We start from the raw sequence: 18,240 nt of genomic DNA on the forward strand, positions 1-18,240 counted from the left end.
GTTACCATGCGATTATTTTCGTGGAATTTTTATATCTATTATTTCGTGATAGATTTTTTAGAGTTATGTAACAAAAGAACTGCAGTTGTATTAAAACTCATTAATTCAAAGTAATTAACAAAAATAATTTTCAATAACTGGTGACTCTCTACTGACAGATTTTTTTGTTGATATTAATGAAGTTTTTAAATTGTTAACACTTATTTTCCGAAGCGCAAGAGCAACTTAAAAAATTACATTTAGTATGACAACTTTATTAATTTTTATTGAGTGATCAAATAAGAAAATGTTACAGTTAATCGAAAATTTTACTTACGCCTATAATTTTTATGTGCCGGCTTAATTTTTTAAAATGCTGCTAACCAGGGCTGTGGAGTCGGAGTCGTGGAGTCGGAGTCGGAGCTCTTTTTGGCTGGAGTCGGAGTCGGAAAAATTATACCAACTCCGACTCCAGCTTAAAAAAAATCTTTCAAAGTTTCATAAATTTCATATGAATTTTATATATATTATTCATTAAAATATTTTTTGTTCTGTCAGTCTAAAGCTTAAGTATCAAACTCTAGCCCTCAAATATATATATATATATATATATATATATATATATATATATATATATATATATATATATATATATATATATATATATATATATATATATATATATATATATATATATATATATATATATATATATATATATGTATATACATAGATACATTTAGTAGATACATTTAAAAAAAAGATCATAGAGCTTGTGGTAAAGGATGATTTGCCTATATCATTATTTTCAAAACCAGCTTTTATGGATCTTAATGCGAGAAATGGCCCGCAAGCTTAGCGTTTCTCTGGAGAGAGAGAGAGAGTATTAGAAAATTAGTGATTGAAGAAGCTTTTAAACAAAAAGAAGAACTTAAAGAATCTCTCAAAGGACGCTTTGTGTTTCTTAAAATGGACGGCTGTACACGTCACAGAGTGAACTATTTTGCGATCAATGTCCAATTTGTTTGTGAAAATAATGAAATAGTTACCAAGACATTGGCAGTAAAAGACACCAAAGCTCATCACACTAGCGAATTTCTCCAGCTTTATTTCAGGCAGCTAGAAGAACATACTGGGTTCAGAAAAACAGATATATTTGGAATGGAGGAACACAGTATAGAGACAGAGGAGCAAACCGAAGTTGCTTCAGATGAACAGCAACATGACAGTTTAGATGAGCTTGTTGAAACTATGTCGATACGTTTTCGCATTCATCACATGCGCTGTGCTATGCATACGCTACAGCTGGCTATACGGGATGGTCTGCAAGAAGGACATGCTGCTGCACTAATTGAAAAGTTGAGAAAATTGGCTACTGCAGCCAGAACTCCTAAAGTTGACTCAATTTTGAAGAGACGCCCTGGAAAAGGGGCAATTATTGATCAAGTCACACGATGGGGAAGTACCTACTTAATGATTCAACGCTTGGTTGAACTGAAACCCTTTCTCGTAGACATGGCTAATCCTCAATTGATGCTACATGAAAGCCAATGGAAACAGGTGAAAGAGCTTGAAGAATTGCTACAACATTCATTTGCAGTGACTAAAAAACTGCAAGAAGAGGACTTAACTCCAGGCATTTTCCTTAAGGAGTGGAAAAACTTGATGTTTTGCCTGTCTCAAAAAGGAGCGTTATTTGCAAGTGGCATTGCCGCTTCAATGAAACAGAGAGAAAAAGTACTATTAGAAAATAAGATTCTTTTGGCAGCTGTTTATGTAGACCCAATGCATCGGATACTTCTTGATGATCAACAGCTGACTAAAGGAAAAGAAGCTCTGTTTGAAATAGCTGTAAGAATGAACAAGTTACAGAACTGTCAGGAACAAGAAGAATTGGGTCATACTGCCACATCTTCAACATCATCTACTGATGAAGATTTTGATTTTGAGAAATATTTGGACCATAAAGACCGTACAAAGCGTTCCCGCATGGAAAAAGAGTCATCCCTATCAGAGAACACTGCCAGTAAATTTCAACTCAGTTTTTCATGTGCATTAAAAGTAGTGGAACAATTTGACCGGTGATCAAAAGTAACAGTACTGCAAGCAATTGATATGTATCCTGAAATGGTCAGAGAAGTTGCCCGAGTAGTTACTGCCTTGCCACCAACTCAAGTTAGTGTGAAGAGGTTGTTCTCTGCGCTAAGAATAATAAGATCAGATTTGAGGACATCCATGAAGGAAGATCTGATGGAGGCAATAATATTTCTGAGGACAAATTCATAAATTTATTAGTGACTGCATAAGAGGTTATTGTATATCTATTTACAAAAGTTCATAAAATTGTTTTGTTCAGAAATCTTAACATTTTAACGCGGTAAATTTGTTTTTACAAATTGGTGACTTTTGGAGGAGTCGGAGTCGGAGTCGAGAGTCGGAGTTTGTCCATGATAAGTTAAGGAGTCGGAGTCGGAGTCGGAACAGCGGTTTACCAACTCCGCAGCCCTGCTGCTAACTATTTACTCTCCCCTGCTGAATAAACGAGAGGGGGTGGGGTCTAAATAAACGGGAGGGTCGGAAATTTTTCTAAAATCTAATTAACTTTAATAATAACGTTTAATAAAACGAGAGGGTCAAAGTTTTAAAAAGCTTAAAATATTTTTATTGGTTGGTTGTTCATATTTTCATCTAATATTGAGAGAAATTTTTTCTCAAAGTAAAAAAATAAGAAAATATTTTATATTGCTTCAAAATTATTAAACGGCGGGGGAAGGAGGGGGGGGTCCTTATAAGTTCAGAGGATTCGGTAAAAAAAATTAATAAACGTCCCCTCTTGTTTATTCGGCTGGCGAGTGTACATTCAAATCTTTTAAAAAAATTTTGACGCTAAAACTGCTCGAACAATTTTGAAAACACCAAAGTGGATAGAATCAAAATGTTTAATTTCATTTAGTTTCAAGAACGTGAAAAAAGGTTTGTTTGCTAGTGGTTGTTTTGTGTTATTTTTTTTTTAGGGGGGGGGGGTGCTGAAATATGCGACATACTTTTAATGAGAGAGGGGTGCATGTATATCTGATCGTTTGTGACAGGAGGCAGGGGTTAAAATTGACAAATATTGGGTGACATACTTTATGGACGCCCCCTTAATTCCATTTACTAACCATTTGTTTTAGGAAAACAAAAATATAAAGTGAATAAGAATATAATTTAAAATAAAAATGGTTACATCCTTTTATTTGTTTCAAATACTAAATACGTCACGGTGAAGTTTTTTCCGCTATGATCTGGCTCTTACCGACATAAAAGTAGTGGGATTTAGAGATATCTTTCACTTTTTTGGCTTGCTGGATAATTTGAGACTTTTCTTCCTCTGACAAATATAGAACTTTGACATTTATGTCTTGAATAGCATTCACAAAATCATTAGCTGATTGAATTTCAATTTTTCAGACTTTACTCTGTTGGTTGCTAAACGCTTTACAGTAGCCCCAACGCCATCGACAACTCCTTTGCCGTGCATTGCTGCAAAAAAATGCCAAAATATTATTCTGTTAAATTTCTTTTCAAAGTTTCAAAGACTTTATTTTTAAACTGCGATGTAGCATTATCGCTAAAAATGTGAATTTCTTGGGTATTAAATGAAATAAACTCCAATAATTTATCCAAATTTGCAATTAAGGAGGTCTTTGAGCGATCCAGAAAATCAGATGCAATGGTGAAAGTATTAAGATTTTTTTGCCAGATAGCTGCAGTTAAAAGACAAATTTGATTTTGGCCATAATGTGCTGCTTGAGGCTCATTCTGACTAAAACACTTAAAATTTTCTGCATAGTCAACCTGAATAGTAGCAATATTCAATGATGGATTTATGGATTTAGTAATGCTTAGTTTTAAACATTTAGATTGGTTACCCTTGATATTGGCATGAGTTGTGAATTTTTCTCTCTTACTCATAATGTGAGCAATCAATTCTTTACTACTTCCAAACTTTTTAACTTTTTCGATTACAGCGTAACGCTTTTCGTTTGGTTTCTGCCATTGGTACCAACTTGTTTCAAAGTTAAGGGGTTCAATCGTGGCCAGGCATTGCTGGAAAAACTTTAGATCTATGCATTTGCTGCATTTGTTGTAGAAACAATCATTTAATGAGTCCTTACAAACAAAATTTTGAGACATATCTTTCCCAATTTTAATGTTAGACAACAGTAAACGATCAACTTTCACCAAGGAATCCAAAGCAAATCGCATATTTTCGTGGTAAGTACAAACGCATACGTTATGAGGCAAATTTGCGATAGATCGAACGTTTACTGGTCGTAGTACACAAAACCTGCTTAATCCAATCTTGATATCTAAGTGATCATGTTTAAAAAGCTGGTACGCTTCTTTCATTGTTAAAAGAAGTGACGAACTTGGATCTTAATCTTCTTTCCATTTTCAATTACTGATACAAAGTCTCTAACATTTGGAGACAGTCGACTAATGTCATCTTCGCATCAGAACCTTTTTACTTTTATTTCTACTTCAGTTAAAGCTGGATTATTCACGCTATTTAATGGAAGAGTAGTTTTTTTGTTGAATGATCCATTCAGCAATGTGGCTAGGACTTCGTAACGTTGTGCGGGATCTTTGGGCAATGATTTTTGGACTTTCTTGAGCAATTTCTCTTTTGTTTGAACACTCATAATGGTAGAAAAACTAACTTTTTCTTTTTGATTCGATACTTTCGGACTCTTTCCTTTATTTTTTCTCTTTCTTTCTTTTTTTTTCCGGATCTTGTTTTATTCGTTGACGATGAGCTTTTTGGTGATCAGCATTCGTATATTTTTTCCGTTCGGAATCCCGCTGGCGATAAGCAGCTTGATAAGTTTTAACTCTCTGTTTAGAACTTTTAGCCATTTTAAAATGCAAAGCAAATTTTGCTAAGTTTTGCTTGAATAACTTTTAATTAATCAAAACTTATTGACGTATAAAGAATAAAAAAAAAACTTTTGGGGAATTGCGATGTAAAATAGTTTTCGACTTTATAAACAACCGTAACTTTAAAAAATTTTTGTTTTTTTCAAACCCTCTTGGGAGTTGCGATGAAAAACGTTTTTTTATGTTAAAAAACTTTACGAAAAAAGCGCTAAAACTTTTGTAGATAAATGTAGTTTTAACTTACGTTACACAAATTCAAAATTAAAATGTGCCTTAACTAAGCATTGCTATCCAAAAATCTTAATGTATAAATATAAGATTTAATATTCTTTCACATATAATATTACAAAATTTAAGTTTTCAAATTGAATTTTAGAAAAAACAAAACTTGATCATGTTTTTGTTAACTTACGTTACATGAAAATTGCAAAAGTTATTTTATTATTTTTTTGAAATATATTTTTTTTTTAAAGAAAAAAATTTGACCAACAAGAAATTGAACATCTTAGCTCCATTATCACTTTAAAATATTTCGGAATATACAAAAAAAATCATGGGTAAAATAACATTTTACAGTGGTACTTTTTTAACATGCATCAATGAGAAAAACCGTAACTTTCGGAACCGTAAAAATGACTTAAATACATTTATTTTAGAACTAAAGGTATATTTTAAATAGACTTTCATGTGTCTACATCAATATTCATTTGTTAAAAACTGACAAAAAAGAGTTTAAAATTTGACTATTTTTTCAGTTTCCGCCGTGGAATTGCCCATATTAATGAAGTTATTATATAATTCTTTCTTAAGCAAACAAAAACAAAATTTTCATAGACTTCATAGATTTTTTCATCATTGTCAATAACTTTCTTTTTCTCAATCAGCTTCTCTATTCTTTTTTTCCCATGTCAACAATTTAAAAGTATCTGATTATTTTTTAAAGGTGCTGTTGAAGTATTAGTCAATTGAATTTAGATTTAATCTTTTAACATGGTAAACCTGTGTAAATGCTACCATTTAAATTTAGTGACTCAATATCTTTTGTGTCTAAGTAAATTACTGTAATGTCACACAGCCGATCAGCTACTTCAAAAAACTGTTTAGCATTTTCAATTACAACTTCAGCTGACAAAACTTCCTTAAAAACTTAGTTTTTAATAGTTCCACCATTTCCATCATGGAGTCCTTTAAAGTGATGTGCCTCACCATAACTCCAAGTCAATGTAATATTTTCAGGGAAATAAGAGAAAGACCGAAAGACAAATTGAGATCGAAACTGACCAGCACATTCGTCACTCCAGAAATGGAAAGTAGAAACTGATAGAGCTATACCTTTAATCACGCTTATAAGCCGGTTGTTGTTTGTAAATACAACATTGCGATCACGTTTCGTTTCATAGGATTGCTACTGGAAATTTCACCAAAATAAAATTTTTATCAAGTTTACTATTCTGAACTGTAATACTTTTATGAAAGTAACAAGCTGTTGTAAATATGGTAAAATATTCATGCCCAAAATAAGCACTCTGGATCTCGTGGAGTTGATTATTTTCGTTGTTCTTGGAAAAATCGACACTGATTATTAGTTGATCTTTTTTGAGATTTGCTTTCAGCCATTTTAACTCTAAAAACTGACGGTAAATATTATACTTATGGTTTGTCATTTTGCTTTTTCTTGATCTTTGCAAACAACCTTTTTTGAGAGCAACCATCAGATTTCCCACAGTAAATAGTATCTTTCCTGCCTGGGGAACAATAGCTTATATCTGGTTGTTCTAAAAATTAAAATAATTTTTCTTTATTTACCTGTATCATTTATGTCCTTCCAATTTTAAAAGATAGCTTTCTTCTAGAATTAAAAAAAAATGTTGCTTTTTTTTGGTGACAAATTTTGCACAAGACTAGATGAAACTTTAACTTGAAGTGGATTTTTTTTTGGCAGAGCTTGCTTTAATTTGGCTAATGAACGATATACCAATTGATTAGTTGTTCCATCTTTGTGTACTGTTTCCATCTGAAAATAAGATAATGCTTATCCAAAGAGAAAAAATGAGTAAAAATAAACGTATTAATAAAATACATACACAGCAAAATATATAACGCTAACATAACGGTTACATAACGTTAAATGAAAAGTTTGGCGTTATGTTTTCCGTTATATTAGTAATTAATCTGTCTAAGCGTTATGTTGGCCTAAGTTATTTGTATATTTGTATATAAATGTAATGTGTTTGATTAACCGTTATGTTTACCGTTATGTTGGTTGAAAATATGTCATCACCTTATAATATGACATCATAAAAGTATTTGTAAAAAAAGGCGCGAGTTGAAAGAATCTTTGAAAATTGTTTAATTGTTGCACGAGGATTTTTTAGAAGAAATAAGATAAGGTTGATTATTTGTAGCAAAATTCGTTGAAATATATACCATAATGCATTGATATATATATATATATATATATACATATATATATATATATATATATATATATATATATATATATATATATATATATATATATATATTATATATATATATATATATATACATATATATATATATATATATATATATATATATATATATATATATATATATATATATATATATATATATATATATATTTATATAAATTAGTAAAAGTAACTTATCTAACTTTTTTCTTCAACTTTAAGTTTCACCATTGCTGGATCATCAGGAAGAATATATATATATATATATATATATATATATATATATATATATATATATATATATATATATATATATATATATATATATATATATATATATATATATATATATTTATATAAATCCCGAAATAAAATAATATAATATATGATTTATATATAATATATTAATATTATATTATATATAAATCATATATTATATAACTTATAATATTATTATATAAGTTATTGTGCCTTATTGTTATTTTAATTTTATTTTTTAATTTGATTAGTTAATAATTTTGTGGTAATAATAATATTACCACAAAATTATATTTATACAAAACGTGGTTTAATAGGTAGTCCCTAAAATGCAGAGATTTTTTAAAATTGAATATCACACCCGCGGATAGACTTTTTCTTATATCGCATTTATATCGAAATAAAACAAGGAAACGTTCTATATCTTCGCAGATAGACTTTTTCTTATGTAGAATTGAATTCTGAGTTGAATGGTGACACGCGGAATGTCGCTCGACCAATACCTGTTGAGTTATTAAACAAAAACCCGATCAAAATGCCTAAAAACCGTTTTTACAACAGCAGCAATGACTTTTCACACCCGCTGAGTGTGCTAAATCGATTCGAAATTAAATTTTCTATTAGAAAAGGTTTATTTTACGACTACTGCATTAAATCGTCATAAATTTTAGTATAATCTAAACGGCGTAAAGTAATGTTGGGTTTTCCCCGCATTGTATTGAAATGAAACAAGGAAACGTTCTATATCTTCGCGGATAGACTTTTTCTTATGTAGAATTGAATTCTGAGTTTGAATTCCGATCAAAATGCATAAAATAAAATAAAATGCAATTATGCAAATAAAATAAAAAATTAATATATATATATATATATATATGTTCTCGGCTAACGATATCTTAAGCTGACCTATGTCCTCCTATTTAAGAAGGAGAGTTCGCGCCTAATGTAATTAAAATTTATATTTTCATGGCGCTCTCCTACAAAAATAGAAGGGCACTGATCACCTTTTATATATACTTTAGAAAAATATGGGAAAGCGTAGATATAATTAGGTTTACAATAAATAATATTTTATTATTACTACATATGAAGGATAGGTAAAACGAAATATTTGTTCTCTGTTTATCTAAATAAATTGTTTATAAAGTTAATTTGTTAAATAGAAGCGCTGCAACGTCCTTTTTTTGAACATAATAAAGCTTTACATTCATAAAAAGTTATTAACTGAAATTTTTTTTCCTAAGTCATTGTCTTCAAAAACTTAACGTAACAAAACAGAAAACGGTTAAAAATTAGTGCGCTTAAATTTGGCGCCAATACAGTCTTGAACGTATTTGAATAGATCTGCAAAAAAAAAAATTTGGTTTTTTCTGAAAATATCATTTTTAACCATTTTATATCTGAGGATTTTTGGTTGAGTTTTTAATTTAAAAAAGGTGTAAACCTAAAGAAAATGACAACTAATGTTAAAGAAAACCTCGTTCGTACTGAGAAAGTAAAAAATTTTGTATACGATAAAATAAATCAGCCACTTAGTTTTCAGTTTGTTATGCAAATATTTGACAGTTTAAATTGCGATATCATTAAATCAGCGCCAATCAAACCTCACGCAGGAGAAATTTACATCTATAAACAGAAAAGTGAACTTGATGATGATTATTTATGCGATCATTATCGATTTCGAAACACTGGGAGAATGAAAAACCAACAACTTGGTATAACAAAAACTTATTATAAAAATCAAATTGGCAAAACAAATGAATACAACAACGATTTTCAAAAACAAGTTTTTGTAAGCAACATGCCTTTTGTGATAATTCACTATTTTGGAGATCATCGCGCTTCAGTTTCAATTCCTCACGGAAATAGCAATTGTGACAGACCGTTTATCCGTTCAACAACAACTCTAAAAAATCTTACGAAGGCAAATGCTTTGGATATTAAACCACAAAAATTATATGAAAATTTTTTAACTCTATCAAAAAAAGACTATATCCTAAAAAATACTCCCTATTCCTTTTTTGATGCTGAAGCATCGGTTTCACCACGCAACACTAAGCAAACCGAAAATATCAAATACAACGAAGTGAAAATACGGAGAATTACAAATGATGAAATTTACGGAGTCCAAGAGCTAGCCAATCAAGATTTATATGATTTCATCCATCACTTTGCTATTCATCGTGACTTGATGTTAATTATGGCTCATCCAAAAGCTTTGGAGCTCGCTAATAAACTGATAAAAGAAAGCAGTGGCAATCCGTCATTAAAACAAATGCTATCTTATGATACAACTTTTAATTTAGGGAACTTTTATGCTTCAATTTTAGTTATGAGAAACACTGATTTTGTAAAAGAACCAAGATTTCCGGTGATATTTGTAATACACGATAGAAAGCATGAAATAACACACGATATGGTTTGGTCAAATTTTATATATTGTCTTTTGTTACTGGATAAATTTGGAAAGAACATTTCAATTTTAATAGATCGCGAAAAATCAATCGTAAATTCAATAATGAGAAACTCAAATATTTCATCGAACATAATATTTTGCAGAAATCATGTTCTTCAAGACGTAAAAAGGTATATCAGCGCAGTAAAAGGTTATAAAGATGATTACAAAGTGTACATAACAAATGTTGAGGAACTATGCGAAAGTAACAATTTTGACCACGATTATGAAAGATTGAAACTGAAATGGAAATCAAATGAAACCGATTCAGATTGGCATTAGTAAATCATTTAGACAATCTGCTAACACGTTGGCATCAATAGTTTTAAAAAAAGATTTAGCTGCGTATAAACCGAAAAATGATTGTTATTCAGTAAAAAGCGCAATTGATGGCAAAAAACATCTTGTAAACAATAACGGTAATACTAAGGTTATACTTGTACATGCCCTGCTAGAAAAAACTGTTATCATATAATATCAGTAAAATCATTACCAAACGCACCCCCAGATATATCAAAGCCAACATACCGCTTAAGCAAATTAAGAAAAAACAATAATCATGAAACTAGAAGTGGCAGAAAAAAACCGAGACCAAAAGACAGAGAACTAAGTATTATAGCCGCTGACAATTCCTTAGAAGTATCTAAACATTTGCCTCCAAAACATTCGACACCAAACAAAACAAAGTTAAACACGGCGGAAAATACTTTTACTTTGTTGGCAACTTTAGATAAATTCAAAAACAATACAAGCATGGAAGTTTCTACCGAGAATTTGAGTAGCATAGATGATAAAAACAATAAAAGCCTAGAAGAAAAAACATTACAACTTTTATAGCAGATTATAGTAATTTGCCACAACTGGTTCCCTCAGCTGAAGAGTTAAATGAACCGTCGCTGAATGAAAATGAACCCTTAACATCAAACGTAATCGATCAAGTATGTTTGTTGTTCTTAAAATCGTTTGAGAAAGAAAATCAAATATTTTACTTAGATTATTTTAATTATCGATATTTAGTAAATGGAAACATCGCACAACTTTCAAAATTTATGCACCAACATGACGTATTTAACAAAGACTTTATTTTGGTGAATATAAATACAGATATAGAATAAGGCAATCATTGTATATTAGGAGTGATTTCATTAAACAACAATTATATCTGCACTTTTGATTCACTACGACTAAACAATAACAGATGAGAGCACTTTGTAGAATTAATGAAAATAACTCAAATTTCATCAACCCTTGCTCAATCAAAATTAGACATGAGTAAATTTAAATTCTATTACAGTTTAGATTGCGAACAACAAAATAATAATTTTGATTGCGGTGTTTATGTTATATTGTTGGCTTATCAAATACTAAAAGGTCAAAAAGAATATGTGCCTATAGCAGAAGCAAGAAAGTTTATAAGGTATATCTACAGTCTTGGAGAGATCTCAATTACGTTTGATCGAAAAAAAGTACTAGAGAAGCAAATATTAAATCTTATTGTAAAAACTCAAAACAAGTTAAAAGTAAGCATTTGTATAACAAAGAGTATAGGTATATTTGACATGGTGATGTCGAATATACACCAACAAAACAAAGATTGGACAATATGTGCTAAATATTCATGCAAAGGAGACAATAATCATTTGCTCCAACATTTATTATGTGTACTATGCAGAAAATGGTATCACGATGGCTGCGAAAAAAACAGTAGCAAAACTTACTTTAAATGTTCATTGTGTTTAAAGGCGTAGTATAAAAACTAACTATGACGCAAATAGAAAGTTCATAAAAACTAACTATGACGCTAATAGAAATTCTAAGTTATAGTTGTTTCTTACATAAAAAAATATTCTTACATTAAAAACAAACTTATTATAAAAACAGTTTTGTTACGATTATTATACTTATTTAAATTTTTGTTAAATTGTTTTATGAATTTTTGTTAGGGTTTCCGTATAACAACTATCTACTAATTTTATTCATTTTGCTGATGACACCCAAGCTTTCTACATCCACTAAAATATTAAAACTATTTTTAACAAAGTAAATTAGGAGCTTGAAGAGCTAAGCGATTGGTTGAAGGCCAACAAACTTTCCTTGAACATTGAAAAAAGCAAATACATTCTTTTCACAAAACCATTAAAGTCAGACACGTTACCTTTAAAACCCCCGGGTATTTTAGATGACAAAACAAAACAAAATTAAAAAGAGCATTTTCTGTGAAGTTTCTAGGAGTCATTCTAGATGAACATATTAGCTGGAAAGAGCATATCAAGTTGTTAGAAAATAAAATATCTAAAAGCATTGGAATTATGCATAAAACTAAGTATATTTTAAACAAAGTATGTCTAAAGAGTTTATACTTTACATTTGTTCATAGTTACATTAGCTACTGCAATGTTGCCTGGGCAAGTACTTACCAATCAAAACTAGCCTTAGTCTATAAAAAACAAAAGCAAGCATGCCGCAAATTCACAAATGGATATGCTAGTGCTAAACAAATAATGAAAGAACTGAGAGTTCTTAATATTTATGAACAAAACATCTATAGCATCCTTCAGTTTATGTTTAAATTAGAAAATAATTTGGTCCTAAAAATATTCCATAATTACTTCCAACTTATTGATCATAAATACGAAACAAAATATTCTAAGCAGTACTACTATATTCTATAAATGTCTTTGTGACAATCGAAATTCTCAATATCTAGAAGAGGACCACAATTGTGGAACTCATTTCTCACAAATGAGATTAAAACGATAAACTCTTTTCAACATTTTAAATGCGTTGTTAAACAACAGTTACTTGACCTCAACATTATTGAATAAGTCTCTTATTTTTAAAAAACTCTTACACGTCTTGAAATTTCCACAATAGCTAAAAATGCTTATGGTTATATTTATAAAAATGCATTTATTTGTATTTATATTAATAAAGATATATTTATTTGGCTATTTTAATCATAAGAGTTTTATATCTATATATATTTAAATATCTTATAACTTGTGTTTATCTTATATTTAATTGATATTTAGTGTAAAATAAATTAAAATTAACGAGGAGAGATGATAAAAAAATCGTCTTCTGCTTGCTCCAGTCGATTTGTTACGTTAACGATTTTGTAAAAAAAAATTTATATTGACGAAAAAGATTATATATTTATCTATATTTATCTAACATTCCGCATGTGTAAAAATGCATTGTTGCTGTTGTAAAAACGGTTTTTATGCATTTTGATCGGGTTTTTGTTTAATAACGCAGCAGGTATTAGTCGGGCGACATTGCGCGTATCACCATTCGACTCAGAATTCAATTCTACATAAGAAAAGGTCTGAAAAAAAAATCTGCGAAGATATAGATCGTTTCGTTGTTTCATTTCGATATAAATGCGGGGAAAACCCAACATTACTTTACGCCCTTTAGATTATAACTGATATCTTATCTGGACTTAATGCAGTAGTCGTAAAATAAACCTTTTCTAATTGCAAATTTAATTTCGAATCGATTTAGCTCACTCCGCAGGTGTGAAAATGCATTGCTGCTGTTGTAAAAACGGTTTTTAAGCATTTTGATCGGGTTTTTGTTTAATAACTCAGCAGGTATTGGTCGAGCGACATTCCGCGTGTCGCCATTCGACTCAGAATTCAATTCTACGTAAGAAAAAGTTTATCCGCGGGTGTGATATTCAATTTTAAAAAATCTCTGCATTTTAGGGACTACCGTTTAATATCATTAATTTCATAATTTATATTGTAACTAAAAAAAAAATAACAAAGAAGATAAAATGGTCAAAGCTGTTCTTGTTAAGTACCTTGGAGAACGAAAAATTGTTATTGCTAATAATAGCAGTATTATTGATTTTTTAAATAATGGTATGCATATTTATTTTTAAATATTTCAGAAATGCACATTTAATACACATTTAATAATGCTTATAGATTGCTGTTAAGAATAATATAAAATGTTTATGTAATATTTTGCCTAAGTAAACTTTTTGCAAATGTATATGCAGGGTATTTAATATTTTCATTTTAATTCTTAATCAAGTTTACATAGAGTAACTTTAAAAGCAGACTGCGAAACATTTCAATATAATATATAAAATATATCTTTATTTATACACATAAATATATATTTTTTATTTTATTATGTTTTATTTTAAGTTGCTGCTTTTAATATATATTGTTCAAAGCATTCATCCAATCCTCCACTATTGACTTATGATAAGACACCTACTTTACACCTACAATCTAGTGATCAATCAAATTTAGAGAGCGCAGCAGATGTATCTGAACCAGTATTTATTCAAGAAGCTTTAGCTCAAAAACGTTCATTTTCACAGTCGTCATTGACAGGCATTTCCAGTCAATTATCTTATACTGCTCAAGTGGCTTTCGCATCTAATCCACTACCAAATGCAATCCAAAAAGTAAGGTTAAATTGTTGTATTTGTGATTTTAAAACATATAGACCTTATATAATGATATCTCATCTTAAATTACATGGTCAGGCAGGTTCAGTAGTATGCGATAATTGTTTTACTAAATTTAAAAGTGTTAGAGGTTTTCAACTTCATTATAAAAACTGTCTCATTCCAATTACTATGATTGAAGATGTTGAAGAAATTGATGACACTGTTGAAGAAATTGACATTGAGATTCCAACAGAGAATAGAAAGCTTGGTGCATTAGCTCTACAGCTGAGAGGAAAATATAGATGTTCTGAAAATGTAGTCAATATTATTTTTTCAAATTTAAAAGATATTTTAACTGATAACACACCAAAAGAAGAGCTATCTACAATTTGCCAGCAGTTATCAGCAGAATATTTAAGAAAGCAGTATTTTAAAAATGCTTTCAATGTACCAAAAGTTGAATCTATTTCTGAAAATGGCTTCCAGAGATGCTATATTTCATTTAAAGAAATACTTAAGTTTATTTTGATATCCCCTGAATATGATAAGTGTTTAGAAAATTCTTCTGAAATATTAATTTCAATGTTTTCAGATGATTTAGGTATTACCAATCCAATAGGTAAATCAAGAGGAAACCATAAGTTGTGGGTTTTGTATTTTCAGTTGTTAAATGTAGCTGATTATAGCCTCAGTAAAACTTTTTCAATATTTCCCTTATCAATAACTGGTTCTAAATCAGTTAAAAATAAAATCTTCATAAAATCACTTCTGCTTGATTTAGTTTAATCTCTAAATGAGCTATCTTTATTTGATTCCTCAACTCTAAGCGATACTAAAGGTAAGCGATTCACAGTTAAATTGAAGAACTTTATTGGTGATTCGTTAGCATGTAATGCAATTGCTGGTTTTAAGGAAGGCTTTAACAGGAAGATTCTTAGGTGTTGTCAAGTTTGTAATTCTATTCATTCAGATATGCTTATCCACAATAGACATTCTCAGTGTATTGTTCGTGATATAGAAGAACATAAGATAAGAGTCCAAGAACTTGATAATCCACTTCTACCTCCCAAACAACGTCAAAAATGGTCAAAATTGTATGGTGTTCATTCTGCAAGCATTTTATCAGAACTTAGAAATTTTGATGTCACAAAACAAGTACTTTTTGATCCCATGCATGATTTGTTAGAAGGTGTAATACCTTTACAGATAGAACTTTACTTAAATAACGCTGTTTTTCAAAGTTTATTTACACTAGATAGCTTAAATGACTTTGTAAAGTGCTTTCAGTATCCACTGGACAGTGAAAAACCACCTGTAATAGTCGATTTAGTTATCAAGGGCAAATTTGGAAGAGCTCAGGTGCTATCTCTTTGCCGTGTTTTGCCTATTTTTTTGAGAACCACTGTGGTTGATCTTTATTTTTCATGTCTAATTAAACTTCTTCATATACTTCAATTATGTCTTTCTCCAATTACAACTGACGTTTATTCCAATTACAACTGATGCTTATTTATTTTGCTCAGAGGAAAAAATAGCTGCTTATCATACACTTTTTATGGAAATCCAGAAAAATTTATACCTAAGCTTCATTTTCTCATACATTATCCACATCAATCCAGACAATTTGGTCCTCTACGATACCACATGTGCATGGGATTTGAGAGAAACACCAAGTAATTAAAAACATCAGACATTTTAATTTTAAAAATATGCCATATACAGCCCTAAAGGAAATGATTTTAAACACTGTATCATCTTTTTACAGTTCTACTGGTGAGTTGAATAATGGAGTTCTCTGTGAATTAGATCAAGTAACTTTTAGGAAAAATGTAATATCTCGTATTCAGGTTAATGGTATTAAATATTGTCTTGGGTCATGTTTGTGGTTTAATAGTGGTTCACAATTTCTTGTTTATATAATTAAGGAGATACAAGTCAGAGGTGACAAAAAGTTTTTTATTACAACACAGCTCCAGTCTGTTGGATATGATGAGATAAGAGGATATTTTAGTGGTATTTAAGATATTAATATTCCTTTAACACCTATTTCAACAGAAAATATTCCTTTTCCTTGGCCTGCATTTTACTTTAAAGAGGCTGGTAACATCTATATTGTACCCCCAGCACTTCCATATATTACTTGTAATTAAATAGCTTAATACAGTTAGGAGTCATTCATAAAGTACATATGCACCTATTTACAGAGTGAGAAAATACAACCAAAAGTTTACTGAAAGAATAATATTGTCACAAATTATTTTAGACTGAGTTTGTAAATGTTATTTTGCTTAATTTTATATATATATATATATTTATATATTTATATATATATATATATATATATATATATATATATATATATATATATATATATATATATATATATATATATATATATATATATATATATATATATATATATATATATATATATATATATATATATATATTGTTATATATGTTTGTATAGCTTTTTTTCAATATTTGGAACTTATACTTCTTTATTTTTTTTTAAAGTTAATTGAGTTTTATATAGGCGGTGCCATTGTCAGGCTTACATCCTGATATTGATGAAAAACATTTTTTGACTGAAGAAGCACTTGATCATTAAATGTTATAGTTTATAACTTGTTCTAAATTTTTTATTATAAAAAAAAATTTGCATTTTTTTATTTGAAGATTTTACCGTGTCAAATTTAATAACGACTTTCTCCTAATATTATGGTATTAATATCTACTTGCATATTGATTTAGATTGATAAAATTTCTTTTATTGGTGACGTTAGACAACAACTCATTAATTACTTTCCTCCGCACATTAAACAATTTGTTAGCAGGAACTCTGTAGTAGAAGATAAGATTGTGACCAGAGAATTAATGGCTTGTCTGTTATCATTTTGCTTCTCCCATATCCCAACTCATGCTATCATTGAAAATAGAATTCTTCTGCACAAAATATTTTTTTCAAAGTTAAAGTCGACTTGTCTTGGCTTATATCCTTGTTATGGTCAACGATGGGTAAGTGAAATATTACGTTTAATAATGTATTTGTTAGTCCAATTTTATTCTTTTTAAGTTCATGTACTTTTTGGTTTAAATAGATAATCATTTATGCATTATGTATTATTAATAAGTAAATTTTAAAAGTTAATGTTTTTCAAAAGTTTTATTTGACAATTTATGCATTATTGTTTGTTTAGCAAACAGCCTTATGAATTTGCTATTTCTTTTTTTTTATAAACTATAAGATTATATTTTGGTTATGTTAGGATCTCATTTTTAAAAAATTGCCAAACAATTTTCGACAACGACAGTATACCAAGTGTCACAGCTTAAAGGTGAAAAGGCTTCCACAGGTTTCTGTTTCAAATAACAATAGGAAACTTAAACCTGTTGTGACTGAATTGGTAGCTAATCAAGAGCAGCTATTAAACGATGTTGAAGTAAGAAAAATATAATTTATGTATTTAAGCAATATTTATATTATTTAGATAATATAAATATTGTTTAATATTTATATTATCTAAATAATATTTATATTGCTTAAAGCAATTCGTTTTTATGCTGATTTCAAGGATGCTACAGTCAAGATACAAGCAATGTTATTTTGGATTTCTCCAGAGTCTGGTAACCACACTGATAATTTGTTAAAGCTCCAGCAGAAACTTATTTCCAAGAAGACATGTGATAAATTGTTTATGAAAGTGGATGTAAGTTTATCACCTGAATATTAGAATTTATTTTGAATTAAATCCATCTTGTTT

The 18,240-nt window shown here is 29.4% G+C and overlaps 1 long non-coding RNA gene across 1 annotated transcript; it reads left to right on the plus strand.

Annotated features, from left to right (window-relative positions):
• The first annotated feature begins 17,269 nt into the window (after positions 1 to 17,269).
• LOC136078962 (uncharacterized) lies at positions 17,270 to 17,919 on the plus strand. Its single transcript, XR_010637821.1, has 2 exons — positions 17,270 to 17,494; positions 17,746 to 17,919. It is a non-coding gene; the product is annotated as an uncharacterized LOC136078962 (long non-coding RNA).
• Positions 17,920 to 18,240: the final 321 nt, after the last annotated feature.

The sequence above is a fragment of the Hydra vulgaris genome, chromosome 04, assembly GCF_038396675.1.
Source record: "Hydra vulgaris chromosome 04, alternate assembly HydraT2T_AEP".
In the NCBI taxonomy this organism is placed as follows: Eukaryota; Metazoa; Cnidaria; class Hydrozoa; order Anthoathecata; family Hydridae; genus Hydra; species Hydra vulgaris.